The sequence below is a fragment of the Agelaius phoeniceus genome, chromosome Z (genome assembly GCF_051311805.1).
Source record: "Agelaius phoeniceus isolate bAgePho1 chromosome Z, bAgePho1.hap1, whole genome shotgun sequence".
Classification (NCBI taxonomy): Eukaryota; Metazoa; Chordata; class Aves; order Passeriformes; family Icteridae; genus Agelaius; species Agelaius phoeniceus.
This window is the reverse complement of record NC_135303.1, coordinates 95,722,814-95,749,665: the sequence shown is the minus strand read 5'-3', so window position 1 is coordinate 95,749,665 and position 26,852 is coordinate 95,722,814. Positions and strand designations below refer to the sequence as shown.

The window sequence follows — 26,852 nt, the reverse complement described above, 5'->3', positions numbered from 1 at the left end:
CTGATCATCACACAATCCTGTCATACTTACTTTCAGGTAAACTTATTTATTTGTATGGAAGAACAGCCTTTTTTCATAACCAAGCTGACAGATTAATGTGAAACTCTAAGTAACCGACAAAAACACCCCCTCACAATCTAAAAGGCTTTTTAAAAGAAAAATAAAAGACTTTAACATAACTAGAGCTGCTCTTCAGTTTTAATATGTAAATTATCCCTTAAATCTAACTTTTGAAGTCATCATTAATTGCCTCACAGGCCTCATTTTACATTAATTGTGCCTTCATAGAACACTCTTATTGAAAACCTAATCCATGTAAAGATTCTTCACAAATTAAATGGTCATTACTTGTCTTCCTCTTTTAGCTAATTGCTTCATTAGGTACTTTTTCAATTGTTTTGTTCTGCAGGGATTAATTTTGCATGTATCTTCATGAGCTGTGAAACTGTTAGAGTGTACTGTTAAACTATGCATGGTGTGCTGCTGCTTGGAACTGCAGGAACCACTCTCCACCTGTGTTACTTGGAGGTAACACATGGCAAGGGTCACTTAGGGCCCCATCCAGTTCTCTGCCAAGTGTGTCCATCTCATTGCCAGGCACAGTCAAGAACCCACACATCAATCACTGCGTTGCCAAGTTGATGTTATCAACAGGAAGTAAAAGAAATCACTTTTTCTCTTAAAAAGCACAAAAGGAGACTGAAAAACAGGATTGCCACTGGTTTAGTATTCATGGAGCAATGTACTGTGCTGGCCATCTTTTATGGCTTTACCTTTCTCTCCTTACCACAGCTACACTTAGCCTGATCAGTCTTGTTCATCTTGCACTGTGCCTAAAGCCTGATCATAGAATACAACATGCTGGGGTGGGAGGGACCCACAAGGATCATCAAAGTTCAATCACTGGCCCTGCACAGGACACCACAAGAGTCACACCACGTGTCTGAGAGCATGGCCCAAACACTTCCTCAACTCTGTCAGACTCGCTGTGGTGGCCACTTCCCTGGGGAGCCTGTTCCAGTGCCAGCCACCTCTGTTGTCACAGTTATATTTTATGAAAAATCCCTTCACCAGGATTTTCTCTTGAGAAGCTGAGAAGCCTCAGAAAAGAAATGCAAACAATAATTATCTGATTGCTTGGAATGGGGTCTGGAGGTTGCTTACCAACAAGTGCATCTTTGATTGCTGCCATGTGAATTGTTTTTAATTAATGACCAATCACAGCCAGCTGTGTCAAGACTCTAGTCAGTCATGGGTTTTTATTATTCATTCTTTGCTAGCCTTCTAATGTCTTTCTCTTTCTTTAGTATAGTTTTAATATATCATTTTCATATCATATAACATAACATCATAATATAATAAATCAACCTTCTAAAATATATAGAGTCAGATGAATGTCTCACCTCATCCTGGAAACCCTCACACCTGATGTCCCCAGACAGGGCAGGCTCTCCTGGCTGGGCCTCAGGACAGGCCTGGCCCTCCTGGCTGGGCCTCAGGACAGGCCTGGCCCTCCTGGCTGGGCCTCAGGACAGGCCTGGCTCTCCTGGCTGGGCCTGATGCCCTCAGGACAGGCCTGGCCCTCCTGGCTGGGCCTGATGCCCTCAGGACAGGCCTGGCTCTCCTGGCTGTGCCTCAGGACAGGCCTGGCTCTCCTGGCTGTGCCTCAGGACAGGCCTGGCCCTCCTGGCTGTGCCTGATGCCCTCAGGACAGGCCTGGCTCTCCTGGCTGTGCCTCAGGACAGGCCTGGCTCTCCTGGCTGTGCCTCAGGACAGGCCTGGCTCTCCTGGCTGGGCCTCAGGACAGGCCTGGCTCTCCTGGCTGGGCCTCAGGACAGGCCTGGCTCTCCTGGCTGGGCCTGATGCCCTCAGGACAGGCCTGGCTCTCCTGGCTGGGCCTCAGGACAGGCCTGGCCCTCCTGGCTGCAGGGCACTGCTGACCCACATTCAGTTTGCCATTGGCAGGAGCCCCAGGTCCCTTTCCACAGCACAGTAGCCCAAATTCTATCAGTACTATTAAAGACTGAAGCAAGAGCTCCTGAAGAATTCCCTGTTCAGCCAGGCTGGTCTTTTGCCTCACTGCCTTGCCTTACAACATAAGGTGCTGTCACACACATAAAGGTGTCTGGCCTTCACACCTGTGACCTGAACATGCTGCATCCATCCTGGTGAACCCATCTCAGTCATCTACTCACTTCTGCACTACCACAACAACCCCTTGCTCTCCCTCACTGGTCTTCCTCTAATCTTTGTTAGATTACTAAATCAGTCTTGCAATATTAAAATATCTCAAGGAAATTAAATTCTAGAGGAAAGCCACAAATATGGAATCTTCCCAGCTTAGGCCATGAAGACTTGGAATATAAGAAGGTACAATGGCAATTACACTATGACTTGAAAGTGCAGGAGAGCATTAAACATGAGGCTAATAATGCACTAATTAACTTGCATCTCACCTGAGTCCATTGATGTGTAAGTGTATATTGAGTTAAACTGTTTTACTATTTCCCATACCACTATAAATAACACTTTCCTCTCATAAAACATAAATATATCTGTATTACTTCCCAGTTGGTAATGTGCAACTACACATGCACAGTTGGTGAAAAAACACTTGTGAGAAATCTCCAAGTGCCTCCTCATCCTTCCTTGTAGGGTATAGTGATGTCCCATGTTAGCTGCTGCTGTAATACTTTTCTTTCCTGTGGGAGCAGCTAATAACATGTTCTCTCCCCAGAAACAGCAAAACCACAAAACTGATTCACTGGTAATGTATAATTACACATGCTGTAGCTGCAGATTACCTGCTGAGGCATTCATAAGAACAGAGGGAAAAACAATTATTCCAATGTAGGAGTGACTGAAACCAGAGCAAGCCAAAAAGCTCAGTAGTGTCATGACTGGCAGAATTTGGAGGCATGGCAATTACTTGTTTTGTTCTCAATAGAGCCTTTCTTTTTTTAACCTGTTGGAATTACAATCCTGTAAAGAGAGAATTTTAGTCTGTGTCATCTTGGGATTCAAATTGTTGACACAGTGAGGTACTTTGCAAAACAAAATTAACCTCAGGAATAATCCTGTGCACACAGATAAGCCACTGCTGGTTACACAGGGTGCTAGGCAAGTGCTTATGCCACACTTGCACTGCTAAGGAATTCTTTTTGTCTTGGTGAAAGTGTGAGCTATGAAAAGCATTGGCTACATCTTGTAAGAAGCAACATTTGGTCAATCTTTACCATCTTTTTCTTTCAGGCTTCAATCTAGAAATAGTCTCCTCTTAATTCACAAAATGGATAAAAGCAAAATAAACTTCTCTCTATTTAAAGCTTTAACGAAAATTTAAAGAGAACCATTATATGAAAAAGCAGTATTTAAAAGTTATCTCAGAGTAACAACTAAGGATATTTCTATTTTTGGACTTCTCAGCCCTTTGCCTTTACACATCACCAACCTTGTACTGTTGGCAGCACTTGTGATCACGTACTGAGGATGTTTTCTGTAGAGCAAATCATTCCCTAGTGGCAAAGGATATTGGCCTTCTTACTGAAAACAAGCTAAAAACATGGCTTTAAGACTACAAGAAGTGATGATAGCTGCAAGTGCAAAAATGGGGAACATCTTGATTAATTTTCCTGAAGCATATTTGGGGAAGATCTCCATTGCTCAATGGAGTGCAATGGAGGTAGGCCCAGCAGCAAGGACAGAAAGGGACACCAGGCACACATGGCACAGCCCACTACTCCCTCTCCATGCAAACAGTCCCACAACACAGCAGTTGGGTGAAAAATCCCTTCAATCTTCTTGGTTCCTTTCCTGACATTTCTACCTCTTGGTGTGAGAAATGAAACCCTGGAGAGGAGAGCTCTTTTTTAGAGAAGTAATTGCTAGTTGATGTTAATGAAGTGGATAGGGTCTTAATTTCAAGTGTCGGTCTGTTGTTAAACATTGAATGTCAGAGTTCTAGGACTTGCCTTGAGTTGCTGTTGTTCTATGTTACCATTTTACCCTGTATTTGTACCTCTCTCAGTCATACTCTGCATTTGTGCCCCTTTCCATCTCACCTTAGATTTGTATCCATTCCTGTCAGGAACCACTTCCCCTGCTCCCCTGCTCCCAGGCCTTGCACCCGGACTGAATTCAAATGAGAGGCTGTGGGAACTATATGAACCCTCTCAAAACAACAAACCAGCACATGAACTCTGACTTTAACCCCCCAGAACCACACTAAATCACCCACCCTTGACCAGAGCCGGATTCCGTCCTGCCACCATAACTTTAATAGTGCTCAGCTTGGGTGATACCCCTGGCCTACAAGCCAACATCATCTTCCTAAGGATTCTCTTGAGGGTGGAAGCCCCAGCTCTGCCGAGAGACAAAGCTGCACGCACCCTCCTGCTGCACTCCTCCTCCTCCTCCTCCTCAGCACCGTGCTGTGGGAGCAGCGGCGCTGTGCGCGACCCCTCGGGTAATAAAGGCCTTTTTAAAGGAGTCTCCTGGCCATATTTATCACACTGGCATGCCAGCCCGTCAATCTGCCTAACAAAACAGTTTGTGAGGCAGCAGGGCAAATCACGAGCTGATTAGCATTACAATTAACCCTGTATCTGAAAGAAAATAAAAGTTTACTGAAGCAGAGGTGTTCAGAGGCAGCAGTGTGGGGCAGACCACTGTGCTGGCAGGCCCAAAGCACTGGTGAGCTGCTGCAGGAGCTAGAACAAGAGCATGGCAAGGAGAAGGAGAAAATGTAACCCAGTGTAGCCTATGTGCTGTGAAACTTCACTTGAGCTTGAACACTGTTGGTGCAGTTTAACATTATCCTCATCCTAAACCCAAAACACAGCACTGTACCAGCTTCTAGGAACAAAATTATCTCCACCCCAGCCATGGCCAGGACAGCTGTGCAAAGGCTTTCCTTAATAAAGTCAGACATCTATTTACATGCAATATAGTCACAGTTTCGTGTCATTTATGGCCTGTGTTAGGAACACCGACAGGTAAAATTGCTGGAAACTTCCAGGTAAAGAGGAAAAAGGGTGACATGTTTCCCCATAAATATGGAGATTTGGGGCCAAGTGTAAGTACCTTCACTTGCCTGTGATTAACAAAAAGAACACTATCCCAAGGGCAATATTGTAAGAAAGATCTCAGGTGAGAAACAATCAGGATACACACACACTGTGGACTGGAAATGGCTGGAACATGTAAGCAGCCATCAGTTTCTAGGCACCAAATGGGAGAGACTCACTTAACTAAGAAGCAATGAAAAAAGCAATGAAAAATCACGATCCCAGAAGCATGTTGTGGGGAGGGGGTTAAAGAAAAGACAAGATAGGTAAGACCCAAAGACCCAGCCCAAAACTAACAAACAAATATTAACTTCTGGAATTCCAAAACAATAGATCAGAGAGAGCCATGACAGACTTCACATCTGCTTGCTTTGCCACAGAGGGACCCTCATGTATGGAAAATACCCCAAAGAACCCTGGGACTATTTTTTGCTCAAGTAACTAATTTCTCCATCTCTATTCATTAACTGCATTCCTCCAGTTCTCCAACATCAGAAACAGCACGAGATTCACAAAAGGTCTGCAGACAAACCACCCGACTAGCAAGAAATGAAGCAATTAATTTCACTACAGAAATATACTACACAAAAGTAGTGCGCCACACTCAGTCTAACTATAAATGCAATTTTCCTCCTGGGTCACCTGATGTAAAGTCCTGATATAGCATTTAGTTGGAACAAGACCCAATCCCTTAAAGAGCTTTTAGCTTCTAATAAATTTTCCTCTTACCCACTTAAGAGGGCCATTATATCCTAGTGAACACGAATTCATCTGCAAGCACAAAGTCTTTGTGACACACAGAATTACTCTAAGTCAAAGCCTGGGCTGGCATTCCCAGGACTCTGATGATGACTTAGTCTGGGACCTGAGGCAAATCACGGAGTATTTGTTAGGGCATCCCTAAAAGTGGCACAAATAACTTCTTGTAACAGATATTCCAGAGCTTTATCAAGTATGTAGGCTGCTTTAAAAGACAAAAGAATTGCTACAGGGTTGCTTTTGATAGAAAATCTTCTTCTGACTTCAGTAGGAATTGGAAGAGGCCTTTAAGAAGCCTACTGCAAACCAGACATGAACCATGCAAAGCAGAACCTGGCTGAATGAATGCAACTGATGGCAGAGGATTTGTAGGGTCGTCCACGGCCACAAGAACTGCTTGTGCAGGCCCAAGCCAGAAGCTGAGCCCAAATGACACTGAGAAACACCAGCCTTACACTCACATTCTTTTAAGGCAGTTACCAACACAGTTCCTGCTTGGGCACATGGATGAAAATGTGATTCCAATCTGCCCTCCAAATGCAACCTGGTAATTTAAAAGCACACTTAAGTCCATTCAATTGGGAATGATTGAACAAAAAAGAAGCACCACTCATTCTAACTTGATTTTATAAATATGATGCTTCTTGACAGTAAATGAATCTTTCTAAACCCCAGTTAAAATGATTGAACTGCTCAAAGACGATTCTATTAAGTCTTGCATCAACCAGCCTGCCTTTTTTGTCTTATGAGGCAAATAAACAGATTTACAAGAAAACATTTGGTTGAAGAGTAAAGAGTTTCTTCTAAGAATCAAATCCATTCATGTTTTGAACTCATCTGCCAGCTTCTAGCTCAAGGCAAAAGATTTCTATTAATATTTATTTAATAATACATGTTTAGTATTTTACAAATGCTGTTGCAAATCCATAGACAAGGGTAAAAATCTTAGAAGTTAAAACAGTATTCCAAATCAGAGACCAACAGAGCTGAGTAGCAGCTCTGAAGCAAATTCAGAATCAAGAGAACAATCCTCCAAAGTCCTGCTCTCTGTGGCTTGTAATGGTTTGCCAGCAATGGATCCTTCAAATACAGTTTCCAATAGTTGGTGATTTTCTTGCACTCCTATAACATAAATAACTAGATATTTGTGCAGATGATGAGGTGACAAACATAACTCCTGGGTGAGGATAGTGGGAAAAGTCTCCATTTGTCAGGGTCTAATTCCTCACAGAAGTTTTACATCCTCTGGAACAAAATCAGTGATAGATGGACATGGGACCATGTTCTACCCACTGTGTTTCAGATAAACAGGTAGCTCAAATGATTCTAACATGTGCTATTTCTGCAGTCAAAAATAAACTCTCCAGTTCTTCCTCTAGATGTTTGCTCTTACAAGCTTTTGCATAAAATTTCCCTAGCAGGCCATTTTGGACAGACAGTGTCTGCTTGTCCATTATCCTGAATGAGAATGCTTTTCACACAGCAGAATACTAAAAAAATCTAGACACTTCTTTAAAAAAAGGAAAACGACAATGAAAGAGGAGGTGCAGTGAGCCTACATAGTCACAGATTGGAGAGCAGCATTTTAAAAGGGAAACATTATTTATTGCACTAATACTGTAATTACAATGTCGTTTTTGTAGAACAATGACTATTTTGATTAAGGCACTCATCAGCAGCCCCACAGCTGAAAGCACCACAAGTAATGTAGAGATGTTCCAGTGCCCAACCACCCCTGTGAGTGAAAAACCTTTTCCTGATATCCAACCTAAACCTTCTGTGACACAGCTGGAGGCCATTCCCTTGGGTCCTGCCCCTGGCCACGCGAGTGAAGAGATCAGTGCCTGCACCTCCACCTCCCCTGGTGAGGATATTGAAGACCACACTGAGGTCTCCCCTCACTGAGTCTCACCCTTGGATGATCTCAGACACACTGAGGATTGTCAGAAGAGCATTAATAAACTGTTAAACAATCTGTAATTTATTACAGCTCTGGAATTTGTTTTCATACAGGCAGATCCAAGCCAGCATAAATTCAGATAAGGAAGCACGTATTATGTTACCTTGCACACTACACTCTGTTACAGATGAGAGTATTTTATGTAGGTCAGGCACTGCTTCCCTGGAGACAGAGAAAAAGCCATAAGGAAATCAGAGCAGTGTCAGGCCTTATTTCAGTGATCCAGCATACTCCAAAATTTCAATTATGCAGAGATTGTGTCTCTCTGGCCTTGTCTACCAACATACCAACATCAACTCCTCCAAGGCTAAGTGCTGCAGCCCAGACAGGAGACATCTCATGATGCAAACCCAGAGACAACTCCTTGCACTCATGAGGAAACAATAATGTTTTGTCAGTTGGAAAAAGAACAGAAAAACCAAAGTGATGGTAATTTTCAACTCATTGCAACACTGAGCTGCAAAATAAGTTTTTGGGAGCAGAAGGCAGCTCTCTGGCCCTTACAGTGAGAAGAACAATGTTATTAAAAGAAGCAGCCTTGCATTTCTCTCTCCCTTTCCTTGAAAAAGTGAAAGAGGGAGAGAGAAAGCTGAAAGAGGGTCTGTGCTTCACTCTGGCTGAAAAACCTCTTTATCTCTAACAGGCGGAAGAAAAAGAATTTCAAGAAGCCAGAAATAAAAATGAGTATTTTGTGTTCTATCTTGCTGTCTCAGGAGATAATTATCTATTCTTACAGTAAGTTCCCCTTTTTTTGCTATTGTACAACGGTATGCTGATATTCTGGCAGCTAAAAGGCTCAAAACACAATGTTACCTCTCCCTTACCTTTCCTAGCAGGGCTCACAATTTATTTTTATAACACACCACCCCATTTTTCACTACCATTATCTACCTAGGAATTCCACCCTTATCAAAAACCTGAGAGATTCTCAAAGAGAACAGAAAGGTGTTAAACTGTGAAGAGATACAGAAAGAAGTACTCAAATCACACACAATACTGCATTATAGTAAACAGGTGAAGAGTGTACAATGGAAAAAGAAAATATATGCACTCACAATATATTCACATTATGAATACCTTAATTCCCTTCTGTCTGGAAGGCAGCATAAATGCCCCTATATTCTACTTTGCTCCACAGTGATTTTCCTAATTTAAATAAACCAAGTAATCTAGAAAGGTTTTTCTCATCACACCTGTGAGAAACTGTTCTTACTGAGTCTGGGACCACAGGTAAGCAGGGAAATTTAGCTATCAACTCTGCAAAACTCTGTTGAAAGAACAATCCCAAATTCTACACATCTACCCTTGTCCCAGATTAAGTTCTGTGAAGAGAGCTATTGCTCTTTTTTCCCTCCTCTCTCCTCAAATAAATGTACATGTCTGCAGAGCTGTGGATCTCCTTTCCATGCCATCATCCATGGTTTGGACTGCTTTCCCCCTCTGCAATAAGAAGTAAGCTATATTTTAAATGTAAGCCACCAGTATGGGCTAATTGTTTGCCTTCCTTACCCTGATTCCAAGCTCCACATTCTCTCCTCCATATACTTCCATGCCTTCATCCAGCAATCCAATCTCTTGGAAGTATTCTCTGTCCACTATGAAGCATCCAAGCAGTGCAGGACTTCTGGAAGAATAAATCATCAGCAACCAAAATTAGCAGATAAATTATGAAGAATTTTATTTTTCAGGCACAGATTGTATTTATCATTGCTACGTAAAATGATGCAGCAAAACAGATTCTTAAGAAAGTATTTCTCAAAGAGCTTTATTGAGCCTTGCCTTCTGACATTCCTAATTCTAAAGTGAAATGAGCACCATTGAAGGAAATTAGAGTCAAATTATTGGACATAAATATTCACCAGAGCAGTAAGGATTTCAGTGCTAGTAGTGTGAGATCCAGGTGCCCCAGTTTTGTTTCTGGGGCACCAGCCAGTGTAGCCTCTGTCCTTGCTAAGTCCTCAAGGCTCTTGCCTGTGACAATTGCAAATGATGTGCAGTTCTGTGTGTTTAGCCAGAAGCCAGGTTCAGCTAGAGCTAAAAACTTGTGTCTGTAAGCTTACCTAAAGAAAGAGATTATTTCTTGAATAGGACCATCCAGATACATTTTTTTAATACAGAATCAAGCAAAGCCTGCCTTTACCAGCATAACATTAGTCCATTATCCTGAGCCAAACCTAAACAAATCACATAGCTTTACTGGATCAGTAAACTCTACCTATGTCATGGTGGGAACCAACCAATTTTTACTATACAGAGCCAATTTTAGTCAGGTAAGAGTTCAGCCACAGAGGGTACAATTTCACCTTATGAGTAGAGAAGGATACAGAGTCATTTAGCCTTTTCATTTTTCTCCTACCTTATAATCCACAATTGCAAGAAATAAATATGTCTTTTCAGATTATTATGCTGGCACTCTGGTAATGACAAGATATTAATTAGCAGTACAGGAGAAATCACCCTGCTTTTATGGAGAACACTCAAGCTACAGCTAGTGGACACATCTGCTTTCAAACAGATCATAGGCTGTCTTAATCACAAATTCTACAGTTCTACAGAAATCTATATATTAATGCCTCCAAGTGCTATAGTACCCGTTTTATAACAATGAAAGACCATCTTTGATGTATTTATTAATGAAGAAAATAGCAGTTAACATCAATACAAAACTTATGCTTCATTTATGATAGGTACTTTTGCCTTTGTTGTTGTTTTTAAGTGTTTCTCAGTGCACCTGCTTCCCTTTGCTATAATTCTAAAAGAATAATGGAGGCAGATAGAAACCATCCATCAAGACACATGGCTTTGTTTGTTGGTGTGCTTGTTTTAATTATCCAACACACACATGCAGCATATTGCACTGAATTAAAAAATGTGCCAGGGAAAGAGTTAGGGGACAAACCTGAAATTCATAAAGTACATGCACTGCCCAGTCCTCATGTGGAACAGAGTTTGGGGGTAAAATGGAAAAGTCATTACTTTGTGTTTCACTACTTTTATTTTTAAAAATCATAATGGTTACTCTGTATAATTAATCACAGGATCATAGAATGGCTTGGGCTGGAAAGGACTTGAAAGATCATCTCATTCCAAACCCCAGCCATGAGCAGGTACATCTTCAAACAGATGAGGTTGCTCAGAGCCCCACATTCAGCCTGGCTTTGAACACCTCCATGAATGGACATCCATAACCTCCCTGGCAACCTGTTCCAGTGCCTCACCACACTCACAGAGAGAATTTCATCTCAATACCTAACATAACCCTGCCTTCTGTCAGTTTAGAGCTGTTCCCTCTTGCCCTATCACTACCTACTTCTGTCCCTTACCAGTTTTCTTGGAATCACCATTTAGGTACTGGAAGGTGCTGTAAACCTCCCTGGAGCCTTTTCTTCTCCAGGCTGGACAACCCAAACTCTCTCAACCTGTCTTCACAGGAACATTTTTATAGTGTCAACAGAGTTCATTAACAGCAATAACTATTTCTAATGCTGTGGAAATTAACCCCTTTTCACGTTTGTCTTTGGCAAACCTGTTAATTTTTATCTCCTGCTTTCCAATTCTAGGTTCTGTTCATAGGTCAGTGCAGTTCAGAGGGTGTTAAACTGACAGAACCTGAGAAAAGTGCCTGCCTGCCAAGATAGCTGCTGGATGAAAAACAGCTGCCAGTGCTGTTTGAGGTTCTGCTTTCAGGAGGTAAGAACAGCATTCACACTTCCTTTCTGCAGGGAGCTGGAGCACAGGTACCAGTGCCCTCCTTGGAATGAATGTGTGTCTACAAGCAAGGCCTGTACTCTCAGCAGAGCTGCTCAGTGGGTTCAGAGGGTACTACTCCCCTCCCTGAGACAAAGGGATTGTTCTGTACCAGTCTGACAACACTCTGGACATGGGAAAAAAGTGCAGATCCAGACTGTCCCAAAGCAAGGACCCAATGCAGCCTTTGCTCACAGTGTCACTGACCAGACATTAACTCCTGGGACACAGCACAGCTGTGCACCTATGTGACAACACTATAAAGAACACAGCTGTCAGGTCAGCTCTGCTTATGCAATGTAACTGCAAAGAAAATTCCATTTCTGGCCCGTAAGCACTAAATCAGCAGGCAAGACATTTGGAGAACAGAGTGCTGCAGAGCAGCCCTGCCTACCATTCCACTTGGGCAGGAAACCTGTTTAAAAAGATCTACTGAAAACAAAAGTTTCCTTTAAAAACATCTACTGAAAACAGGAGTTTTCTTGATGACTGTGTAGGCATCAAGGACATTTAAGTATTTGAAGTTTACAGTCAGTAAAACCTATCACACAGCTGAGCCCACTTGCCCCCTGTCACACCCAGGAGAGCTTTTAGACACTGTAATTTAGTTATTTATTACCTTATTGGAGCAGTTGTGTTCTCCAGTTTCCACCAGGACTTAGGAGGGTTCAGATACCTGCACCACAGCTCCCAGTCAAAGCCTTGTGCTGAGAGGGGATACTCCTCTATTTCAAAATTATCATACTTAATGTTATCGAATGATGGAGAAATTACTCTTTTTCTGTTTTCTTTTATCCTAGTGAGCACTGGTTCAGCCCTAAAAAAAAAGAAATACACTGTTAAGATTACACCACTGCAAGCATAGCACTGATGGAAATCATGGAGTAGTTTGGTTTGGAAGGAGCCCTTAAAGAGTATTTAGTCCACCACCAAATAAACAATATAGCAGCTAATGCTGTATTTTTCAGAAGGAGCAAAGTCTAAAGCTGTTACCCATTCAGAGCCCTTTCTGCCCCAAAATAATAGACTGCAACATATTCTCTAGGAGGCTCTGTTGTTAACCTTGATTTGAGCTGGTGGATGGAAGAAATGAGTATCTGCATATCATAGAGCATTTATACCCTTGCTACCAAGTAATGACAACTTCAGGCTCGCAACACTATCAAGGACATCAGGAGCAGAGTTAATAATAGATCTATCCTAGAGACAGAAGCTCTTGCCTTTTTACCTCACTTTTACTTAAGGAGCAAGGGAGATATTAAATCCAGACTGAACACGGTAAAACACATTATTTTAGTTATGTTTACTTTTGCAGAGTGGCCAAAATAACCAAAAAAACGCTTCTTTGTTTACACTGCAGAATGTAAAAGAAACATAATCTTTTTTAATGAAAAGAAGATACATTCACCCTCATGGGCAAAGGGCTACATTACTGGAGGAGATTTTTAATGTGCAGTTTTCTAATATGATTTAACTACCTTGTAATTAGACCAGCAGATTACTCAAACCATGAAAATGTATCTAGATCATCTTACACAGCACAAACACATTTTTCCTGCTTGTGTCCATGATTATGTCTGAATTTTCATTAAAAAGCTCAAAATTCTAACTCACCCTCTAAATGCCAGTCAGTAATTTACCACCAGTGCTTGGCAAAGGTCCCTGGGTGAGAGAATGGAAGGGGCACACACCAACCCACGTTGAATTCCACGTGGGCATCGAAGAGAGCGACGACCGGCGCTGTGGCTGCTCTCCAGCCGCTGACTCGGGAGCGGCTCAGCCCCTCCTGCCTGCTGTGCCGGACAGCCTTGATGAAACCTGGCTCGTGGGCATTCACCTCATCAACATACTGCTGCAGCTTCTCCTTGAGCTCCTCTGTAGAAGGGCAAGAATTGGGCGTCAGCAAGAGATGCCAGCTCGACAAGGTGTAAAAATCCGCGCTTTGTGTCGTAGATGAGCGATCCCCATCCGGGGAATGATGTGCTCTGACTCCATGATTCCAGAAGGCTGAACAAATCCTTTATTAAGCTTTATTAAGCTGTACTATATTACACTAATACCATATTAAAACTACACTAAAGAGATACCAAATACTACTAAAGAAAAACACATGACTCTCTGCAGACAGTCACAACACAGCTTTGACCCAATTGGCCAATCAGTCCAAACAACCCTCGCTGGTGTCCAGCTCACAAACCACTTCTGGCAAACCATCTCCATGACACATTCCACATGTTCCAAACAGGAGCAGCAAGTAGAGATAAGAATTGTTTTCTCTTCTTCTCTGAGGTTTCTCACTGCCTTCCCCAGGAAAAGTCCTGGGAGAGAGAATTAAATCTCTCTTTGTTCAGAGAATGCGAATACCACACTTTGAGTAAAACAGGAGCAGCCTTCACACGGCTACTCAGAACTCTCAAATAGTCAGTCTAAAAGGGGGCAAATAAAAAGGAGAAGGACCATGAATTATTTAGCAATAAAAAAATTTCAGATATAACTATTTAGCCTACATGACTGCCATCAGAATCCTGGCACTGTTTAACAGTAACAAGCCACAAAATGAAGTGTCATAGCTACATAAGAGTATATTATTTTACTGTAACAAAAAACAAGGCACCTGTCTTATATTTCCAGGAAAATAAATAAAAAGCCTAAGTATTTTCCATGAATATTCTCTACCAATATTGCAAGAAAAAAAAGAGAACTAAGAGTAAAAGGCATTATTTTTCTCTTTCCATTTTTCTTTCTCAACTTTGACAACTGGTTTCTGTCTTGACTAAAAAGTTCAACAACTTTGGCTCTTAGAACAAAGACAAGTAAAAGCTCTAGAGAAGAATCATTCCTAATTAAAGTATAATAACTCTTAGATCAACAGCTATTATCTCTCTGGTTTAAAGACCACTGCATGAGAAAACACAATATGTGGAGTATAAATATTGTGTTCACAATGATTATTAACTGAAAGCAATGTTCACTTCATTCTTTATTAGCATTCCTATGTTCTATTTACATTATGGTATCGCTCAGAATTCCCTTTGGGACAATAAAGTCCCTTTATTCTGGATCTCTCCACAAATCCAGCAATGTCTTTGCTCTGATGCAGAATAATGCTCCTGTGGCTATTATGCTGTACTGGGCATTATCAAACCTGCATTAAAGCTCAATGCTGACTGTGAAAACCCTAGCAAGCCATTTACCTTCTCCTGAGGAACGGGTTCCCCAGGGAAGCAGTCACAGCACCAAACCTGCCCGAGTGCAGGAAGCATTTGGACAACCTCAGATACATTCTCAAGTGAACTTTGGGGTGTCCTGCCATTGAGCCCCAGGCAGTTTGAGAATCTGAGAAATCAGCCTTTCACGCTGGGAGCTGCTCACCTCCAACAGATCTGGACAAGCAGCATGCTGGAATGGGTAATGGCACAGAAAATTAAAAGCAAGCACACTTTGTGAGCCATATTAAATGTTCATCCTTGGAAAGGAGGGGGGTGTGTGCTCTCTTGAGCTGACAGAACAACAGAGCTCATCAATTGCAAGTTCATCCTAAAGTTCATCCCTGCTGTTTGTGCAGACTCTTGGACATCCACCAGGTGTGATGCAGCTGTTTCTCAGGCCTTGCAGGACTCTGCATGCCATGTACCTTTGAATCAATGAACTCTGCATGAACCGAGAATATCACAGAAAAATCCTGATTCTTACAGGTTTTCAGACAAACAAGAATTAAAAAGAAACAGTCTGCTGATCATGTCCCTCACAACATTTAAACTGCAGCAATATTTTAGGAATTGACTGGATATATTCCCAAAATTTTCAACATTACATTGCCAATAACTATTCAATTTGTTTGTCTGTGACTGCATCACCTGGAATAAACACTTACATAGCATAGAGCACTCTTCTGTTTTGGATTTGACTTGCTGCTTATTGATCAACACACTTTTTCTCCTTTATCAAGTAAAAAAACCCACATTAATTTCCTTCACGCTTGTGCCAAACTCCATGTTCTTACTGCTCACCCCCGAACACACAGAGATTTGTAGCAAGCACAGAACTATCAAACCAACCACTAGCTAACAGCACATTAAATTGAAAAGAAGACATTTATGTTACTGTAATTCCATGCACCTAAAAATAGCACAAACCCGTTCTCTATTCCCAAAATGCAGCACTGCAGAGGATGACTATCAAAACGTGAAGATTAAAGCTTTGTTCTTGGTCTAAGTGGCTGCTCACAGCTCTGCAATACCAGAGGCTTTATTTGCCACAACAATGCAGCATCACCACGGAGGACAGAACTGTGAAAGGAAAGCAGGCTCTAATGGAGGACTCGGAAATCAGGAGCCTGGACAGAGTCATTGCTCCATCAGTCACTGCATTTCAGTAAGTGGGCTACTCTTACTCCTGCCTTACGCATTTCCTAACGTGGACTGACTTTAGAAGCTTGAGTAAACACAAAATCTATTTCATAGCTGTTGTAGTGCATTTCTATACTTTGTAATACTTTGAAGTAGTTTTGTTTTGTATCCCCATATTTTTCCCAAATCGTTTATCCCAAACTGTACCCCCCTCCTTCTCCCTGTGTTATCCCTCTCCCGGGATGAGATCATCCCCAAACCCCCACCCTGGCTCTCTGTCAATCACTCAGCCTCCCATCCCCTCCATGCAGAAGTTTCGGTCCAAGTCGTCCAGTGATCAGCCAGAGGCCAGGGGTCAGCCCCCCGAGCCTTGCCCCATACGCTGTCCTGTATGTCTGTCCCCCAGCATCCATCCCTTAGGGTCACTTAATGGTTGGTAAAATGTTATCTACTTTCAGTTTCCACCTCCCTTTAAACGTGACCTTGGCACATCTCCCTGGGGCTTGGCAGGAGGCCCCTGAGGTGCAGGAGCTCCTTTGGGATCCTAATAAAACCTTGGATTAACCCCTGCTAAGAGTCGGCCCTTTATCATCTACCAATGTCTCTGGTGTCTCTTGTGCTGCACAGGGGCCCAGCCCAGGTGCCCTCAGCACCCTCGGGGCACAGAGAGTGTCTCCCCCCAGCCCAGGTGCCCTCAGCACCCTCGGGGCACACACAGAGAGTGTCTCCCCCCAGCCCAGGTGCCCTCAGCACCCTCGGGGCACAGACAGTGTCTCCCCCCAGCCCAGGTGCCCTCAGCACCCTCGGGGCACACACAGAGAGTGTCTCCCCCCAGCCCAGGTGCCCTCAGCACCCTCGGGGCACAGACAGTGTCTCCCCGCTCTCGGCCGTGTCGGGGCTCCCAACCCCGGTGTCTGCCGACTCGGGACTGGCCCAGGGTCCCTGAGAGGCTCGCAGAGAAACAGAGACAACTTAGGAGCTCCAGACATCTTGTGTCCATCTACAAATCCCATCTAGAGTCCAACTACACCCCACATTACAAACTCCCAGGGACTTCTCCTACTGCACCAGGCTACGCAGGAGGGCAGAGCAGCTCCAGCACAAATGTGTGTGCTGACACCCGTGACACGGGACAGACAGGACACCACAAACAATGGAGACACAACACAGACAGAAATCTCTTGGCAAAAGGGATAACTGCGAGCACCGAGAGCATGCCAAATGAGACGACCGAGGTGAGACTGATGGCAAGCTGACGTGGCTCAGAAAACACTGAAGGAACAAGATGCTAACTGAATGATTTATTCCATAAACTGAAGAGATGGATGCCCGAGAATCCTACAGTCAGAAGCCTCTACCTGTCCTCACATTGTTTCAAGCTCTAATCTGCCATAATGGATCCTGGCAGGGCATAGCTGTCCGTACAGCTCAGAACAAGACCTGAAAAGACATCTGACCGGATGCTTCCAAAGAGAGATGCAATTCTGATACATGTCTGAGCTCCCCAGGCAAAGCTTGTAGGGCATGGATGCCGGGCCAAGAAATGCAGAGATCACAGAGGATAAGAACAATGCCAAGGTTTCTGACAGGCCCCTCAAAGGCCTAAGGTAAGAGACATGAGATACCCAAACAACAGATAATGCACAATAGACAAGGGACATGATACACACTGGGACCGCTCTGCCCTGCACACCTCAGCACTGGGATCAAAAGTGAGACTTTGCTTTTATGGGGCCTAAGGGGCCACTTCATGGACACCCCCCCACCTCCAAAGTGGACTCAAAAACCCATCCCAGTATTTCCCAAACCAGCACCCTGCTTTCATCCCCTCTGCGGGTCGTAACCCTCTACTTATCTCTCAGACATCTGGGGATGCCGGTCTGTGTCAGGTGCAAAGGAAGGCTGCCTCGACATCTGGGAAGGTCCTGCTGGCACTGTTGTTCAACAACTTCCTGTTGTTTCTTCGTCTGCTCCAATAAAGAAAACAAAATATCAATGCATAACCTCAGCAGCACATTGGCCAAAACCCAACAATTCTGCCACTCACTCTTTTCCCAAGAATGCCCGGCTCCTGGGGCCGCACGCTTCAGCCGCACTCGGAGGCTGACGCCATCGTCGTGGGGCACGCCTGGGCTAAGAGGAGACGAGGGGATGTGGCGCTGCTGAAACCTGAGCGGAGCCTCGCTCCTCCTCCCTACCTCCCTGACTCACCGCAACTCCTCGGCCATTGCTGAAGGCTACCCTGGTGACACCTTTAAACAGAAAAGGCAGAGGCTTCATCGCCGAGTCCCGGGATTCTTCCCCAGGGCTCGGGAGAGCGGCAAACCCGGCGCGTCGGCCGGTTGGTGACTGGGGCTTGGCCTACTCCGAGTGGATTGCCTGAAGCGCAGAAACAGGAACGGATGCTTAGAGCTGCACCGCAAAGTGAGACTGGAGCAATAACAACTGCTCCTGTACGCTACTCAATGCTCACCTTGCCCACCTCACCTTGCCTGCTGATGTCCAGCTTTACTTCCTAAAAAGAAAAAGAACAGAGCTGTAACAGAGTCACACTTGACACTCTCCCTGCAGAGACAAACAGTGACTGACCTGCTCGGGGGAACCTCCTCACTCGGGATGGGTGGATGGATTTTGCCCTGGATTTTATCCTTCTGCGTCTGAAAGAAAGCGAGGACAAACGTCAAAGGGCTGCAGGATATCTTCACAGCTCCAAACATCTTCTGTCTATCTAGGAATATCATCTAGAGTCCGGCCACACCCCACAAACTGCGTGTCCCTGAGCCTTGTCCTGTTGCAGCAGCCTCTGCGGCAGGGCAGAGCAGCTCCGGCACAAACATGTGCAGACACCCGTGACACAGAACGTGACCAACGGGGGGACGTTAAACACAACACATGATGCTTGTGGTGAGGGCCTCGAGGGGAAAAGGCAAAAGGGACCCCAAAGACACAGTAGGTAACACGGTACACCCGACAACACGACGTGGACCGGAACTGCTCTGCCCTGCCCGCCTGCACGCTGCCATCAAATGTGGAGTCTCTCCCTTTAGCTGTCCTAAGAGGCCCCTAGGACAAGATTGCTTTTCCCTCTGCTAATTTTTCAATCTGTCCCAGGAACTCCCAACCCGCTGCTCTCCCTTCTCCAGGCCGTGACCCAGACTTATCTTTTGGATGACCGGCGATGTGAATCCACGTTGCACCTGAAATGAGTCTGCCTCGGAGGGCCCTGCGATCACCTGTTAGCCTCTCGGTCAGCTACAATAAAGAAAACCAAAACCAAAGTATGAGTTCAGAGTTATGTGGGCCAAATCCCAGCAAGTCAGCTACTGGCCCTCTCCTGAGTGTGCCTGGCTCCTTCAGGCTCCACCTTCATCCTGATTCCAAGGCTGTGGGCATTATTATGAGTGACACCTGGGTTAGAGAAAAGCAAAGTTCAATGGCATTCCTGTGAGTGCAGTGGACCTTGTGTGAGGAAGACATGGGAATGCCTCTGCTGTGCTTCTGAAAAGCCCTGTGTGGGGGGGCCCTCAAATAAACACCCTTTCTCACCCTGCTGCCTGCAAGGAAATGGACGTACATACACACTCTTACAAATGTACCTACGGTTTTGGGTTTTTTTTTCTTCTGAAGCTCCAAGAATGATTTCCCACCTTGATTCATTCAGAAGAAACGGCCCCTGTGACTCAGGTCAGAAGGGTGGCCTGCGTTTTTGATCACGACAGCTTTTGGCTTTACCCTGTGAGCAGGAGCAGCCAGAGCTGAGGCTCAGCAGAGGCTGACCCCGGCCAGCCCCTTCCTCCCTTCCCTGTGTCACAAGGACTTCCAGGCAGAAGGATGCAAAGCAGGTTTGTGTCTTTTCTCTTCAGTGCCAATAGGTAAAAGATGTAGGCTTTGAAATAACTAATGACCCTCTCTTGGAACTCTCCCAAGGACAGTTTGAAAGAAAAGACAGAAGATTGCTGCTAAATCCATATGGGATAAGGATGAGAGCAGCAAGGAGGGCAGGTGAGTCCCCCCCCCAAGGGTGCACCCAGAGCCCCGGGCAGGGACGCAGTCACTGGCTGCTCTCTGGGGACGAGACCCTCCCTGCAGGTGACACCGGCTTGTCCTCTCCCTGTGGCACAGGGACCTCCAGGCTCTAGGACCAGCCTCATTTTGTCAGCATCCAGGTGCTGTGCTAGAGCCAGAGGGGTCAAGGCTTTCCAGAACCATAGGATCCTTGCGGTTGGAAAAGCCTTCTAAGGACATCCAGCCCAGCTGCTGCCCCCCAAATCAGGTCTCTAAACACCACATCTTGACATCCTTGACATGTCTCCAGGCATGGGGACTTCCCTGGGCAGCCTGCTCCTATGCCTGACCACCCTTTCAGTGAAGAAATTTTCCCTCCAATCCAATCTAAGCCCTCCCTGCTGCAAGTTGAGGCCATTTCCTCTTGCCGTGTCACTTCTTACCTGGGAGATCTCAGTGCTTCAACCTTACCTGCTCCTTCCCTAGGCGGTCTCTGGCTTGGCTGGAGGAGAGGAGAAACACTCCCACCACAGGAATGGCAGCTCAGGAGGTCCCACACCAAGGCCAGGGGGAGCAGCCGTCCTCGCCAGAGCTCGCACGTCCCTTCTCAGAGATTGGCTCTGCTTTTCCTCCTTCAAGTTGTTCCCAAAGCTGCTGGAAGAACTGAAGGCTCCTTTGGCCTTCCATTGCTCTGCTTGTCCCGAGAAAGAGCTTTGAGTGTTGTTACCCCTCCAGAAAGGAAGGGCCTTTCTGTCTCACACGCTCGGTGACACAAGGCTACGCAGCCTCTGCTCCAGGTGGGAAGGGCTTCCTTCCTCCTCTGGCACCTGGCTGGCACAGGGCACAGGTTGCTCAGAGGTCCTGGGGCTGCCCCATCGCTGCAAGTGCTCAAGGCCCCTCGGTGCTCTGCGATGAGGCTCTGAGCAAGCTGCTCGATGGAAGCACGTCCCTGCCCACGGCGGCAGCAGCCTTGGAATGAGGTGATCTTTAGAGCCCCTTGCAACCTGAATTCTTCCGTGATTCTGGGAACTGAAAAAAGCGGGGAAAGAAATCTGTAAAGGTCACTAAATGCATCCAAGCACATCCCCATGGATCCAATCCTCAGCAGCCCATCCAAGGCAAGGTCAGAGCTCTCTGCCCACCGAGGACACGGCAAGCAGCAGGGACCTTTCTCCCACTCTCCAGCACGGACCTGCGAAGCCAGAGAGAAGTTTACAGACACCGGAGGGCGGCGGGACGGGGCGGGGCGGGCGGTCTTACCTTGCAAAGCTGGCGGCAGAAAGGGCGGGCAGCGCCGCCGCCCCGCCGGGATTTTCCGCCCCGCCGTCGCTTCCGCCGCCTGGAGAGGCGCGTGCGCGGGCTCGGGGGGGGGGGTGCAGCCCCGTTCCGACGGCGTTCGCCCGCCCCCGCTCGCTGCCCCCGGCCCGCGGAGCGCTGCGACCGCGCCTCCGCCGCCCGCCGAAAGCGGCCCCGCCGGGCCGCCCCCCCCCCCGGCCATTCTTCTCAGCCATCGTGTCCCTTTTGCACTCCTGAACGTCTTTCACCCCTCCCGGCCATTTACCGAGCCCGCCCCGCCCGCCCCTCGCTCCCGCCCGCCCCTCGCTCCCGCCCCTCGCCCTTGCCTCGCTCGGCAGCCGCGTCCTTGCCCCGCCCCCGGCAGCCAGCGGCGAGGGGCAGGGCGCTGGCTCGGGGGGCTGCAGTACCGCGCTCTGGCCACAGGGCGGCAGACTCCCGGGTCCGCGATTTTCCCGCGCTTTTGGCCGCCATTTTGAGAAGGTCAAACAAACTCCTCGACATTGGCGACGCGCCGCTCCCATGATGGCGGCCGAGAAAGGTCTCCCCCCCTTCCCCCCCCAGCCGAGAGAGGCGGTTACTCAGATGCCGGTCAGAAACCCGCCAAAATACGCCCGCCCGCAGCGCCGCTGACCCTACAGCCCGCGCCGGGTACACCTGAAACGCAAGAGAATATCCCGCCGGGACCGCGCCGGTGTTCCGTGCAGGCAGTCCTGATACACACACCGCGGGCCTCCGGTTGCCCGCCCTTTTGGCCGCCATTTTGAGACGGTCAAACAAACTCCGCCACGCGCCACGCCCAAGAGGGCTGCCTGGCGGCGGCGGGCTGCAGTACCGCGCTCTGCCCACAAGGCGGCAGCACTGCCACCCACCCCAGCCGGGGGCGCCGCGCGCCGCGGGGCTGCGGGCGGCCAAGGCGGCAAAAAAGAACAGGGGCCATCCCCCCCAAAAACTCCTCTAAAAATAAATGCCAAAAACCTGCCTCTTACCCAACAAGAACCAAATAAGCCCCCTTTCTTTCAAACCTTCTTTAAATAAATTTTATAGTTCTAGTTTTCCTAGTTCTATTCACACACATATTTAGACCGGACAGTGATGTGTTACGTCATTTATACAATCTATTATGTCTATTCCTATTATCTGTATTTATTCATATTTTGTGGTTTTATCCATATCAGTATATATTGATTGTAAATTTCTATACTTCGATTTACATTTCCATCATACTTTTATTATTCCAAAAATAATCCCATCTCTAACCAAACAAATACCAAAAAACCCTTCTTTTAAACTATATTGAAATAGTGTTATAGTTAGAGCTTGCATAATTATATTCACTTTTATAGTCACCGTTTATACTGATGCATTCTATTCATAATTACATATCACATATATATCATTCACATCATATAGATAAATTATTATTTTTATTATGTACCATATCTACTGCTACAACTTCTTTTTTCTAATATTTTCAATTTTTATATCCATCTTGATGTATTCATGAGATATTTTTACAATTAGATTTCTACCTTTCTATTATTTGTATTTGTAGTTTTTATAATAAAACCCCTGCTTTTGCCAAACAAAAAACAAAACCATCCTTTCTTTTAAACTACTTTTAATAATATTGTTGTATTTATATTTACCATACCTATAATGTTTTAGATATTATATCATAGTGATGGACTATATTTAGAGCTATTTTATAGCTACTTGCTATAATATATCATCATAAGATACATACAGTATCACTTGTATTACGTGTTGTATGGATTTATGTCACTTTATATTTACAATCCTTTAATAATTTTATATATATATCTGCAAAGATTCGAAACACATTTCTACATTTAAAATTTCGTTTGAGTTGTGTTTATATTTATCATCTCTATTGATATATCTATCAACATACACAATACTCTATTAAAAACTACAATATCTTATTGGAATACACCATGACTTATGTTAACTGTTAAATTTTAAATAGAGATCGAATAGATCAAAATAAAAGTTTATTCCCATTTCTACACACCTACTTGTCTTGTTTAAAGATAGCTATCCTTAGAATTTTACATTTAAAATCCAATTCCTAAATGCAATGACAAAACAAACAGCATCGAATTCCCACCAATGTCTTCCAAAACCATCAAGATACCTCCACCAGCCAAACAACTGCCAGCGAAAAAAACACACAACACTCTTTCCACTAACAGTTCTCATCACATCAGAAAAATGGAACCAAACGAAAAGAAAACCCTGGAGAAACCCACGCAGCAAATCACAAAAACCTCTAAAAGAACCCAAACCAACTCACTCAACTCCAATCAGTGCCACTGACCCTGAACGTTAGTTTAAAAACTAACCAAAAATCTCCATCTACACTAACTCAAAGAATAAGCAATACTCTGTCAAAAGAACTTTAGAAAGCGAACTAATGAACGAAATAGAAAAAAAAAAAAAAAAAACCTCAGCCAGTAAAATATAAGAAAATACCTACCCAAATAAAAAAACTACTTAAAAAGTCCCACCATATAAACACCCACGTTCCCAAAAATAAAACTGATCAATAACCACCAAATACGTCAAAGGACAACAAGAAACGAAAAAAAAAGAAAAAAGAAAAAAAAAAAAAAGAAAATAATTTGTAAAACAAAAGTCACCCAAACCAAATCAACTTTAATTTACGTCAAAAAAATTATTCCCAACTGAAGAATAAACGCATAGAGCCTCATTCGATCAAAATAAAAATACCACCCAGAAATAAACACAAAGCCGAAAGAGAAACGTAACCATTCACAAGATCTCCCAAATGATCCGTAACAATAAAACATACACTACAATCAAACAAACCAAAGAAATAAAAGCCCTGGAAGACGAGAAACACAAACGCAATTAGAGAGATTTTAAAAACCCCGCTGCTATTAACGACACGACGCCACCTCGAACCCACCGAAACAAACGCTACACGCCCACGCTAATAAAAGCCACGGCGACAGAATTAAAATCCGAGCCGCTGCTTCACGCAACGACCCGTAGAAACCATTGCACGCCTTTAAAAACAGAATAGCCCGGCAAAAAAAATATCCGACTACAGAACTCGATTCAAACCAAACCTTGATCGTCACCACCCGAAGAACCGAGAACCGTACCGGTCAGGAAGAACGCCATAGCCCTTAGCGCATACCCGCTGCGACCAGAACAAACCCGTGCGATGGATCCCTACAAAGCCACCTCCGAACCACGACACCCAAGAACTTGCGGCAGCCCAACCCCGCGCTGCCGGCCCCGGACGGAGCGCGGCTCCCGGCGGCAAAGCGGCTCCTCCGGCGGCTGCTCCGGCGCGCAGGGGCGGCGCCGCCCCGGAGACCCCCCCACCCCCGCCCGCTCCCCCTGCCCGGGGGGCCCCGGCGGCGCCCGAGCCCCGCGCCCGGAGCGGACAGAGCGGCCGGCACCGGCCGGGCCGGCGCAGCAGCGCCCGCGCCGCCTCTGCCGCCCTTGGCCGGCCCGGCGCCAGCTGCCCTCGGCTCCGCACGGCGCCTCGCACCGGCAAAGCGGCTCCGCCGCTGCCGCGCCAAATTCCCCCGTGCGCCTCGGCACCCGCCCGGCCCGGGCCGGCAGCGCTCCCGAGCGGCAACGCTCCGGCCCGGGCCGCGGCCACAAGAAGCGCCCTCAAATGCAGCGGCACAGCCCGACTGCAGCCCTGCAAACGCCGCCAGAGCTGCGGCTTCCCGCAACTCAACCCCGAAACTGACGCCGCGGGCGGCGCTCACCTCGCTTCAACAAGGGCAAAGAAATGGCTTCTCCCCTTCAAGTTCACCCCCTGGGAGAGCAGAAAAGAAGGGGCTTTCCTCCAATGAAATCCTGCAAGCCATGTGCAAAGGGGGATTTTGACCTCCATTCAAACCCTTGCAAAGGAGGGACACCAGCGCTGTCCCCTCCATTTAAACCTTAGGATGATGAAAATGGGCTGGCTACCTTCAAATCAAAGCCATCCGATAACAACAATACTTTGCCCATTCCCGTTCAAATGGAACGCAGGGATTCCCTGTCACCCCTGGGATACCCCTAACAGCCGGGAAAAGGCAGCTTTTCCTTCAACCGACATCCTTGGAACCGCAAGCGAAAGCGGATCCCCCCCAGTTCAAACACAGACAATATTAGGAGAGTAGCGCCTCTCCTTCATTTCTTTTGTCTTCACAAGCTCCCTTTTTGTTCCTGGGGAAGCGGGGAGGGGGGACTGCCAAGATCCAATTGAAAAGGGAAAGGACCAAAGTCCCCGCTCCAAATCCACACGCGCTCACCCGTTCGGCTGCTGCTTCCCGGCACAAAGATTCGTCCCTCGGCACCTCCTTGAAGCGATGCTCCGCGGATCCAAGCGCGTATCCAGGTGTTCGCCCAGACGCTGCCAGAAGCTCTCGCAGTCCTTCCATGAGACAGCCCCGGGAGCCCCCCCACGAACCCCTCTACTCAGCAGCTCCATGCAAAAGGCAGCTGAGGCGAAGCCTCCCCCTAAAACAGCCTCGCCCCGCCGGCAGGAGCCGGCCCCTCATCATCCTCACAGCTCACACCTGGCGCTGCTCCGAGCCCCCCATCATCCTCACAGCTCACACCTGGCGCTGATGCCACTCTCCAACAGCGCCTCTCCCCGTCCAGCACACAGCCCGCTTCTCACAGACACAGAGCCAACAGAAATCTGCTCCGGGTGCTGGCTTTTCTTAGTCCGTCTGCTTCCACAATTCAGACACGGACGTGCGCTGATGGCACTGAGGGAAAGCTTTCCAGTGCACAAAACTGTCATTCTGGTAGCACGCTTTGAGACGCCTGCAGAAAAAGCAGAATCAGCGCCGCCTCCTAAGAGCCCTGCTGAGGAACCCCGCCCTCCTTGGGACACCCAATGCAGCAGAGCTCGAAAAACGAGGGCAAAAGTCAAGCTTGGAGTGGAAAAGGACAATAGAAATACAGCAGCCTTTCAAGAAAGCCTTCACACAGTAATAGTGGGAGCCGGTCCCATTTCTTCTTTCCTTGCTCTCTGGAATGACATCAATACGAAGTAAAAAACCCACACGAAACACAAGGCAGAGCTGGGATTTGACACGTCTTCCTTTTGGCTCTCGGGATGACAAGCGCCTCTTCCGGGACTGCGACACGCTTTGGGCGCTGGCAGAGAACGGAGGCAAAAGGTGCCAGAGAGCCCTTTCTATCGCCTTCAGCCCCTGCAGCTGTTCTGAGGGTTCCAGGGCACAGCTCGGTCCGTTCCTAGATCAAAACCTCACGGCAGTATCTTCAGAACTACTACGCATCTCCAGTCGGAACCTTCTACATTCCTGTAAACAAATGAGTGCATAGAGAGGGTTTCTCCCCAGCTGAGTTTAGAGACCAATTCCTATTCTTTAGCAATACCTAGAAAACCGAATGCCTTGCCAGGTTTTAGCATCCTACACCCACTCACCCCTCCCTGTGCATTTGGTGGCAGCTTTGGGTCCCTCTGGGGGACGGCACCCAGCGTGACCCCCGCCCCTCGCCCGCCCCCCACCTGCTCCTGCACCGCCGTGGGGCTCCCTCTCCTGGGCACCTTGGGCTGCCCCCAACGGCATCAGAGCCCCGAGTCTTCACCCCGCCTTTCCCTGACCCCCAAAGAAGGCTCCGAACGAATCCGACTGCCCCGGACAG

General features: G+C 46.5%; 2 long non-coding RNA genes across 2 annotated transcripts in view; both read right to left on the bottom strand.

The window, feature by feature from the left end:
- The window catches only part of LOC143692015 (uncharacterized), a 142,817-nt gene that overhangs the window by 39,748 nt on the left and 76,217 nt on the right, over nt 1–26,852 (bottom strand). The window lies entirely within an intron of this gene.
- LOC143692003 (uncharacterized) lies at nt 18,789–25,650 on the bottom strand. Its single transcript, XR_013179849.1, has 3 exons — nt 25,484–25,650; nt 20,358–20,915; nt 18,789–19,133 (listed from the first exon to the last, which is right to left on the bottom strand). It is a non-coding gene; the product is annotated as an uncharacterized LOC143692003 (long non-coding RNA).